Raw genomic sequence first — 11,379 nt, 5'->3', positions numbered from 1 at the left:
GAATATTAACTCTGTAAACTCTGAAACCAAATTGAACATTGCTGTGACACTGTGTGAAGTAGAAGCTAAGCTGTAACCTAGCAACCAAGCAGAACCTATTGAGTTGAGTGCCTGTGTGTTGGTGATAAGTGACCACATGGTGTGACACATATCCATATCTCAAGAAACCGCTGAAGTTACTGACGTCAGAAGGACTCCAGCCAAGAAAGAAACATATAAAATCTGGCAGCTCAAAGATTCCTTTGATGCTTGGCTACATGAGACTCTGAATCCATGGGCCTCATCCCGGCACATCGCCCAAGACCTGAGACCAGCCTGAACTCTACCTAAATCTCTGCCCAAGACCAGACCAGACCGGAGCCTCGCCTGAGACCTGATTGAGGATCCCAGCCTGAGAGCCAGAGACTGAGTCTGCCACGACCGGACGTGATCAGAATCTGCAAGAGACAGCTCCACAGCCGGGAGAGTGCACCGATCATGGCAGACGAGAGAACCTCTCCACACGGAGTGCCTGAAGGCTTAACCTCTGGAAGGTACTCCATGAGACTTTGGGACTCTTAACTGCTAGAGGACCGGGTTTCCCTTTGAGTGTTTGTATTGATGTGTGTTTGTTATGCTTTGACCTAGTAAACGCATATTGCAATCAAACAGTCGTGTGTGAGAATCTCTTCTGTCCGTTGCGCCTGTCCTAAGCTCTCCCGAGAAGCAGTGACACACTCTAGATGTCACACTCAAGCCAGTGGCTTGAGACACAATTCAGGACAGTTACTGCCAAGTAACTGCCCCCATTCAGGACACCCAGGCTAGGAGGAGAGATGGGGTGGGGGAGCTGGGTGAGTGAATGAAGCTGGGGGAGTCAAGGTGCCGTGGGTGGCTGCTAACTTACCCAGGAAAGATGCTAGCAACAGGAAGCTGGCAGATGTGCATCTCAGGAAAGCTTAAAGTTGTTTTTGATATTGAAGGTCTTGCAAATCTCCTCAGGAGTTTTCCTCTTAATCCTATTGGCAACAGTCTTGCATGTGACATCAAGCAAACCTTTGATGTCTACATAGTTTTTAGCCAGAATAAGTTCAAAAAGCTTTCCATGGTCAACTTTCAGGAATTCTTGGTCCCAAGCAAGGATATCATCTATCTGCAATTCTTCTCATTATCCTCAGGAGGAGGCTCATCCTTGTGATGGTTGCACCACTGAATGACTCTTTTGGTATTGCTGCATTGACATTTGGTACAGGAGTAGGGTCATCATGCCCATCATCCATTTCCAGATCTTCCAACATGGTCTTGATGGTCACACATTTCTTGGCAATTTCTACACCAATTTCAAATATCTGCAGAACTCTGCAACTTAATTGAAAGCATGATGCTTGGTCTCAAGACTGCAGGCCCAATGCTGAGCAGCACAAGGGAGTGTCCACAGTAGAAGAGAAAGACAGATGACAGGACCACTGCCGGGTTGCTTATTTTTATTGAGTTACAAAATTTCTTTATATATTCTGGATGCAAAGCCTTAATCTGGTATTTTTAAATGTTTTCATCAAGTCTATGATTTACCTTTTCATTATGTTGATAGCACCCTCCACAGACAAGCATTTTTCCAAAGTCTTATGGGGTTCTGTTGCCTGAGTTCTCTTAGGGTCCCTTGCTCCTGGAACAGGTAGACAAACCACATGACACATCTTTATCTGATTTTTGCATAGTTTGTACCTTTGCGGGGGGAGAGGAGTGACTTACAATGAAACAAACACTCGACACTTGGCACCCAGCTCTCTGCAGCTTGGCCCACCATTCCAGATCACTTTTGCCTGCAGTCAGCCTCACCTCACATCCCCACATGTTCACTCACCCCACAGAGTTCTTTGAGGGGTCCATGGGGTCCTTGGGAGGTTCCCCAGTGCCTCACAGGGTCCAGGGAAGGCTGGCTTGCCTCCTCCCTGTTCCCTGCTTCCCAGAGTGGTGACAATCCTTTCGTTCCAATCTCTCCCTATGCTAGGCTCCACCCTTCTTCCCAGGGTGCCCTCCACTAGCCCATGGCTCTTTAGAAGTCCAGGAGGAATGAATCATTTTGGGCTACACTCCACCCCTCTCCTCTGCTCTTACAATCTTTCCTCCAATCTTCCGCAAGGATCCCTGAGCCTTGGAGGGGGTGACAGATGTAAGGCAATCTCTCTTGTATCATGGTGAGATAGTGACTTCTTCGGCCTCCCCATTATTCATCTTCAAGCCGTGGCCATCGATCTTTCTCAGTGTTGTTTTTTCTACTATAAAGACAAATGGAAGGAAGTAGACACATCTAAACAAACATAAATATAAATACAAATGCCTAGAGAATATCCCAGTAGGTGTACTATATTCATTAAACAGTATATTTGTAATGGCTTCTCCACTAGGGCCTGTAGCCTTTCTCAACACGGGGTTGGCCTGGTCTACAACACCAGATGTGTGTTCCACCCCTAGGAGCAGGCCTTATCCAATTAGAAATTTGTCAGTTGTACATATGTTAGTTGAACCATTATTGCACTTGCAGGCATTGCTTGGCATGTACATAGTGTGCAGTATGCAGGGTACATTGCTGAGTAGAATCATAGGGGATCCTCTCTTCCCCAACCATCTGCATAGCACCTTCTGGTACTATGAATGTCATCCATCCAGTGGCATAGAGCTTTTGGCTTAGTATGAGCTCCATCTTTTCTTTTCCTCCCATGCTCACATGATGCAATGTCTTTACCAACCCTTTTAATGTACAAATGACATTAGTGGCAATAGCCTTGGTGAATTTGAGGACCTCTAGGATCTCTCTCTGACCAACAGCTCATGGGGGGAAACCCACCCCTGGTACTGTAGATTTTCTTAACAGTTGTATAGTTTTGGAGCCTCTATTTTTATCCTACCCAACAATAAAACTCCCAAGAATCTTACAGCTATAGCGGGCCTTTGTTTCTTCAGGTATCTTTCAAATGGGTTTCACATCTGTAAAACACTCAAAGGAAAGTTAACATCATATATTAAATCAATCATAGACAAGGTCTAACACCTTAGAAAGGTTTTATACATTCATATTAACTGTTTTCTCCATAGATCTTTGTTAGGTACCATAGCATGGGTAAGAAACATTATTTGGTTAGTTCCTTACTATATTTAGTTATTCCTTTGGAGTCATTCCGCATTCTGGGGATCTTATATAGAGTCTTTTTGAGTCTTTTATCCTTGATACGCTTACAGGTGTGGGCTCCAGTTGCCTGACCCTGCATGGGGCTGAGGCAGGGGGTTTCTCTTGTCCCTGCTGCACCTGTTGGTTCCCTGAGTCCCACAGGCCCTGGGTCTGCATCCTGGCTATAGCCATATTTGTCATCTCTCCACTGACCATACCTGGCTGCTGGGGGAGGCCTTGGTGGGAAAAAAAATGCCTCCACCCCTAGTATAGCCTTTATCAGGAGAGAAATGCACATTATTCAATCTTTGGGGGTTCTTAGCCAACCAGGGACAGTTTTTACTTTTTGAATGCCTTTTGCAAACTGTCTTCTGGTTTTAAAGCCTTCCAGAATTTCCTTAGTATCGAATTTGTTTTTCTATCAATTTTTTCTCTTTGGGCTCAACATAAGTCTTGCCACATTTGTCCTCGAGTAACCCAAACAGACCATTTCTTCTGTCTGGTCTTTTTTATACCTCTTGTAAGGTGTTCTGTTATTTTACAGACACATTTTACACATTGGTAAGAGTCACTTAGGTCTGATAAAGCCTCTCTCACTTTACAAAGATACTGTCCTATTAAAGCAAAATCATTAAAGCTCCATACCAGTCTCGAGGTCCCGGTTGAATTAAGCTTTCCTTTATATCTCTGGCGAACACAGACTTATCTGGCCCAGTGAACTGGGTATCATATATTGCTTTTCTCATACCCAGTTCTCTCAGTAATGCCTGTTCTCCTTTATAGTCCTCCAGCCTCTGTTAACCATGGGAGTTTCTCTTGGTAATGACCATGTATCTTTAATGCCTTCCACCAGCCATCCCATTAAGGACTGTTCACCCCTGCACTGGCCTAGGTTGAACAGTCTGTATTGTTAGGGTGGATGGGTGGTTATATAACTCAGCTGCGAAGCTTCTGAAGGACTTAGACTGATGTTATTTGCTCCCATGTCCCATACCCTCACTAGCCATGTGGTGAGGGACTCTGATTGCTTGCTTGTAAGTTTTCCTAGTTTTAACAGTTGCAATGTGGAGTATTTCCTAGTGACAGTACTGTTAGCTTTCTTTCCTTTCTCTATCAAAGTTTGTATCTGAGGGGTAGCCTTAGCCACTTTCATTTTTAGGTCATTTCCTTTTTCATTATTATCTGTCTTTTTTCTGGAGTCCTTGGACCTTACACAAGTTAAAATGCTTTTCTCTCTCAAGTTCTGGAACTGAATCTGCCAGGACCTCCCTGGCCCTTTCAGCTTCCCCTGCTTTGGGGAAATCTTTTATTATGCTAAATAGACACGCCCCCTCTCTGGGTTCTCTGCTTGTATCCCAGGCTTGTAAAAGTTTTTCTAGCTTTTCTATAACTTTTAACAAATTTTCATATACCCACAACTGGGCTATTTTCCCACATTGACAGCACAGCTGTGGCCCTTGCTTCTGCATGGCTTACTCCTTTTTAGTTACATATTCTAAAATCCATTGTAAGCGCCACATCAGCACCGCCATTAGCTCCCTAGCTTTTTCCAGACTCCCAGTTTGTCGTTTCCAGCACCATCCTGATAACTGTGCCAGTTTGTCACCCAAGTTCTCTTAGGGTCCCTTGCTCCTGGTGCAGGTAGACAAACCACATAACACATCTTTATCTGAATTTTGCAGTTTGTACCTTTGGGGGGGAAGGGGAGTAACCTACAAAGAAACAAACACCCGGACACCTGGCATCCAGCTCTGCGCAGCTCGGCCCACTGTTCTGGATCGCTTTTGCCCATGGTCTGCCTCATCTTGTGTCCCCGCATGCCCACTCAGCACACAGAGTTCCGTGAGCGGTCCATGGGGTCCTCACAAGGTCCCCCAGTGCCCAAAGGGTTCCAGGGCAGACTGGTTCGTCTTCTCCCTGTTCCCTGCTTCCCAGACTGGCAACAATCCTTTGGTTCCAATCTCTCCCTATGCTAGGCTCCACCTGTCTTCCCAGGGTGCCCTGCACTAGCCCATGTCTCTTTAGAAGTCCGGGAGGAATAAATCATTTTCGGGCTATGGGTCCAATTTACAATATTTCTCTTTTATGATTTTGTGGAAGTATTCTTATCTTATGAAACCTTTGCTTAGTTCAGGTGAAAAAGATTATTTCCTGCATTTCCTTCTAGAAGTTCTACAATTTAGCAGTTTCAATTTCGATTCTTAATCAATTTCAGGTAGCAAATAAGCATGGGAAAAGATGTATGCCATCATTAGCCACTAAGTAAATTCTTATGAAAACCACAAGGAAATACATCTTTATTATAGAGTGTCTGGACCCTCACACGATGCTGTTGGAAATGCAAACAGACCCAGCCATCTTGAAAAGCACCCGAGAAGCAGCTGTACTAGTGTAAGATTTTGAGCTGGAAGAATCTTAGGGGAAAAATATATTTTACCCCTTTCTCTCTGCTCTGCAGGACTATCAACTGAGGGAATGTGATTCAGAGAGAAACTTATCTGTATCCTCTTAGAATTTTCCCCTGGTAATTATTAGCTAGTAATAAAATATTGTCTATTATCAGCTGTCTAGCGATAAAATTTTATTGTTCTTTATTGCTTTCCTCTTAATTTTTCTGCCTTTATTGCTTGTTACTATTAATAATTATATGTATATATTCTCACTGTAAACATTTAAACAACACAAAGATTATACCACAAATCATGAAGGAAAGTGTGTTCATTCCCATACGATCCAACTCCCATCCCCTCATTTTAGTTTGTAAGTATTCTTAGAGCATTTTTTATTTTTATTTTTTTTAATTTTGAGACAGGGCCTTGCTATATAGCCCCGCCTGGCCTCAAACTCAACATCTTCCTGCCTCAGCTTCCTGAATGTCGGAGGTAGCAGTGCAGGCATGTATCACCAACAGTACAGGCATGTATCACCAACAGTACAGGCATGTATCACCAACCACTCTTCTCAAAGATCTTGAACTTGTTCAAAAAGACCCAAAAAAATATTTTACCTATATGAATGCATGTATATACACACATATAGGAGAAATTCACAGATACAGACCTGTGCAACTTTTTAAAAATATAAATCAAGTTACACTGTGGTAATTTTTCTATCACTTGCTTTTCAACCAAATTGTAATACATGTCTTGGAGAGATATAGTTATATATTTATACATGAGTTCAAGGAAAGAACTCCTCTGCCACCTCTAATACACCTTCCTCTCTCAAGATATGCATATAACTTATTACTGTATATAATTTACAGAGTACAATAAAACATGGATGGGCTGTCATTTATTCCCATTTTATGTGTCTTATTTCTTTAGAGTGATATCCTCTTCAAGGACACCCCCCCAATGACCTAACTTCTTTCTCTTTGGCACTACTTCATAAAATTTCTACCATCCCCTAGGACTGGAGAGTTGGTTCAGCAGTTAAGAGGACAGAGGACCCACTACTCTTGCAGAGGACTCAGCTTGGATTCCCAGAACCTACATGGTGGCTAACAACCATCCGTAACTCCAGTTTCAAGGGAATACAATGCCCTCTTCTGACTCTATGGGCATTGCACAACACAGGTGCACTTACACATATGCAGGCAATCCACTCATACACATAAAAATAAAAATAATAAATTAAACACTCCTCCACCTCCTCCTCCACTTCTTCTTCTTGGTCTTTTTGAGACAGGGCCTCCTTATAGCCCTAGCTGTCCTGGAACTCACTATGTAGACCAGGTTGGCCTCGAACTCGCAAAGATCCACCTGCCTCTGCTGTGCACCACCATGCCCGTAAACATATATTTTTAAAGTTCTAGCATCTCCCAGTAGCATTCAGGCTGGCAATCAAGCCTGTAACACACGGCTCTTCAGGGAGCACGTCCATACATAATTTCCAAGGACCATCAGGGTAGACATAGATGGCCAGCTGAGATAGAAGATAGCATATGACAAAAGTTAGGCCCAGGAAAACGATGGTCAATCTGGGAATAGCAATGATAACAAGATCAAACACATAGGTAGATGAGTAGCAGTGAGCTACCATCAAGGGAACATGTACCATAGGGACAAGTCTCAGGTAATACTAGGATGGAAAGAGCAGGATGTGTCTTCTATACCAGTGTTTCATAGAAGTTAATGTGCATGGGCATCACCTAGGAATCTTGAATAAATGCAGATGAGCCTGATGTGAGGTTTAAGATTGACATTCCTAACAAGATAGCTTACATACTGATACTGCTGGGCCCTAAACCATACTTTGAGTAGCAGGATTCTAGAGCATCCCATTCATCTTCTCATCAGCAAAACATGACAAAAATTTGAAGAGCAATGTGATGCAGACATCAGAATAAGAGGGAGCCGCACATCCCTGCTGGAGAGGCTCAGGAGGCCTTCCTGGGATGGGGAAGGGCACAGCCCATGCAGGGGAGCAGGCTTGGGCTATGGAAAGGCGAAGACTGCAGAGGCTGGGAGACAGGCAGAGACAAAACAGTGCTATCCTGCTGATTTTGAATTTGCACATTCCAGAGAATAATAACAGCAATAAACTGCTGCATAATATCTGTGCGCTCGGTATCTTGAAGCCCTTTCACATATTGCTATTTCCATTAGTGGGGCCCTGTGCTGATGTTTCGTGTTTCCCTTCAGCTATCCACAACTTGGCTTTTCACACCGCCATCGGAAGGTGGCCAAAGGAAATAATGTGCTGGAATGAAAACCTGCTCATTTGTCTACTTGCTGCCAAGACTGGACAAGGAGGACATTGAATAGATCTGAAAGAAAAGTTTGTCAAACTTTTCTCCTCCGTGGTTCATTTAGTTAAACAACAACAACAAAACCCTCTGATTTGCCTACAACTTGTGCTCCCACTTTTCAGTAAAATAATTCAATGCTTCAAAATAATATTACTAATACTGATGATGATGATGATGATGATGAAAGGCAAAAATAACAAAGGGAAACCTGGCATGAAAGCTTTGTGTTCTGTAATAACACACGGTCAAACAGAAAGTAGCTTTTTTATATAAGGGGAAGATTAATATGCACATAAATTTATATTATTTTCTAATGAAAATGATCATTCTGCAGCCCATTGCCAGGGTCCCAGGGCTGTCAGTGCTCATAAATTTCTGTTTTGATTATAACAGTCTGAAGCTGACTTCAGGACTTATATTCTGAGAAGCTTTGAGGCTTTTCTGGCAGTTCCAGACTCCAACACTTTTTTTTTTTTTTTTTTTTTTTTTTTTTTTTTTTTTTGTCTTTTTGAGACAGGGTTTCCCTGCAGCCCCAGCTGGTCTGGACTGCTATATGTAGAAAAGCAGGCTGGCCTTGAACCCATAGAGATCCATTGCCTCTGCCTCCCAGGTGTTGGGATTAAATGCGTGCACCACTACACCCAGCATCTATCCCTTCTGTTAATCAAAGCAGCTCCATTCCACCTGTTTCCTACAACAGGCTAATACTAACATTCGGCTTGAAGAAAGGTTTCCACAACTAGAGTCTGAGAATCAATAATTCCAAGTTAAGTTTCTGGGGTTGTAGATAGAGCTTAGTAGAGAGTGGATGCTCAGCATGCACAAAGTCCTGGGTGTGGGGAGAATCCGTCACGCAGAGTTAAACTTCTGTTTATTATCTCTTACAAGGCCTACTCACATTAAGCCATCACCCACACACATAGATAATAGAGAGCTAAGTTTCCAGATAGGGTATTCTCAAATTCCTTTGTGAGGTGAAATTTGTACTGCAAATTACTTGGACTAAAAACTGATTGATAAATGCTGAAAGCACTGTAACTGGGAATAATACATACTCATTAATGAAACCTGAAATGGAAGCACCTCTGGTATTCTGAGAGGTTGGGCACTGAAGTGTAATGCTTCTGGCTTTGGTGGTTGTTTTAAAATACAATTTCATTGTAATGCATTGATAAGTCAGTGTCCATGAGCATGAAGTGGTTTTATAATAATGAAATGCTGTGGATAATAGGACTAAATGAATTTGTAGGTAATAGCATAGATTCTCAAGTCTCATTGTTCATGGGATGAGGTCAGTAATGGATGGCTTAATATTATTAGAACAATGAGAGTAATTGAATGTTTTCCAGACTTACCTGGATACCAGTCACAATAGCAAACCAAGGGACTTCTATGACCAAAGGACAATAATGACAAACATGACCAGGAGCTGCTCCCGGACCACTCACAACAGGACAGAATAAATAACTTCCAGCAAAGTACTAGTACTAGTACTACTAGGTTAAGCACCAGTACTAGTAGGTTAAGCAGTATCATTTTCTAATTATAATTTATTTCACAAAAAAAAAACGCCCTTGCCAACCTTCAGGGAGAAAAGTGATGAAGCTCTGCTGCAAGGCAGCAGTGAATGACGTTCTCATTCTCAGAATCACATGAAGCATTCAGGAGCAGTGTTAGGAAAGAGCATGTCAGCTTCATTACTGGGAAACTTCCTGTGTCTAGTGCCTTTTCCTACCCATGTTTGGGTTGAAGGCAGCAATCCCGAGAACTGCGTTTTCCACTGGTAACTGCAGAACTAACTGCTGGGAAACTTCCTGTGTCTAGTGCCTTTTCCTACCCATGTTTGGGTTGAAGAACTGCGTTTTCCACTGGTAACTGCAGAACTAACTAGACGGCCTGGGACTGTCCGTGGTGCCCCCACGCTCTCAGGCTGCAAGCGCTATGGTCACATCCCTAAAGAAAATCCTACCTCTAGTGACCTCTCAGTGACGTCCCTTATACAGGCTCCTCATGACACCTACAGATGAGATGCATAGCAAAAATCCCTTCTGGGGGAAAGGAAACTTCTACTCCCATCCTTTGGTAAGATCTCACCATGAAGCAAAGGCTCTTGGGACTGGAGCCCCAAGCTTCATTTCAAGAGTCCATTTAAATGTCAGTCCCTGGGAGGATGCAGTCAATCTGATTTAAGCTCACATACTACTTGTTCTTTTCTTTTACTTCCTATCCTATATATCCTGTACTTTAATCCTATTCTTTCCTGTTATGGGTTGAATTGTGTTCTCCAAAGCAGATAAATTCAAACCCTAATCCCAGGTCTTATAAATGTGATAGTATCTATAAATACAGAATCAAGTTAAACAAAGTCATGCCCTACATCCAATATAACTGATACCCTTATAAGAAGAGGGAAATTTGGACAGAGACAGACTCACAAAGAGGATGTCACTTGATAATGGAGGCAGAGACTATAGTTATGTTGCTACAGACAAAAGAATGTCAAGGCTTCTCAGTAGCCTGGGAGACTAAAGGGAAGGCCAGGAACCTGTGTTCCCTCTGAGCCTCACCAAGGAACCAGCCCTGCCAATACCTTGATTGGATATCGTCTGGCCTTTTAAACTACAAGGAAACAAATTTCTGATGTTGTAAGCCACTTGGTCCATGGCATTTTGTAACAATAGCCCAAAAAAACGATACACATTCATCTTCTGTACTTAATGATGTCTGCTAGTTTCACTTGGTGGTTTTATACTTATCTCTTCATCATATTATAAGCTCAAAAAGACTCAGACCTAGTTTGTCTTCACCACTGTTTACTCATTACCAACACAGTACCTGGCCCATGGTCACTGAATGAATATTTGTTGACAGAATAAATGTGCTTATCAAGAGAATATTTCATCTACAAAGTAAGTTCAAGGTCTCTAATAGCTTCAGCAGCAATGGATTCACCCCTTTTCAGCCGTCTGTTAAATACTTCCTAGGTATGTGCTGTTTCGTCTTCTTCCTACCCCTAAGTTTATTTTTAGGACCATCTTTGTGTCTCTGAATAAACTTTATAGTACCTAAGATGATACTTCTCACAAATAAAAAAAGAAGCTCCATTATTGACATTTGATAGTTGGTGGGAAAGGAAGAGTCCATTTTCTTTTTTTTAAATATTGTATTTATTATTGTTATTTTATGTGTATGAGTGTATTACCTACATGTATGTAAGTGCACCCATGTTATGCAATGCACATGGAGGTCAGAAAATGGTGTTGGATCCCCTGTAACTGGAGTTACCTACCGTCCTGCAGGTACTGGGAACTCAACCTGGGTCTTCTGCAAGAACAGCCAGTGCTCTTAACCACTGAGCCATCTCTCCAGTCCCAGGAGTCAGTTTTCTTTAAGGGTATGATTCCTGGTAGGTGAGGCACAATCTTGGGCCTATTCCATACCCAAGAATATTTGGGTTAAACATATTGGATTTATGGGA

At 42.5% G+C, this 11,379-nt stretch overlaps 1 pseudogene; it reads right to left on the bottom strand.

Annotated features, from left to right (window-relative positions):
* Positions 1 to 928: 928 nt before the first annotated feature.
* On the bottom strand, positions 929 to 10,745 carry LOC103730706 (annotated as a pseudogene).
* Between the last annotated feature and the right edge of the window lie 634 nt (positions 10,746 to 11,379).

This window comes from Nannospalax galili, unplaced genomic scaffold (genome assembly GCF_000622305.1).
Source record: "Nannospalax galili isolate Female #2095 unplaced genomic scaffold, S.galili_v1.0 scaffold52, whole genome shotgun sequence".
NCBI lineage: Eukaryota > Metazoa > Chordata > Mammalia > Rodentia > Spalacidae > Nannospalax > Nannospalax galili.
Note: the sequence above shows the minus strand (reverse complement) of the source record. Positions and strands in the feature narration are given on the sequence as shown.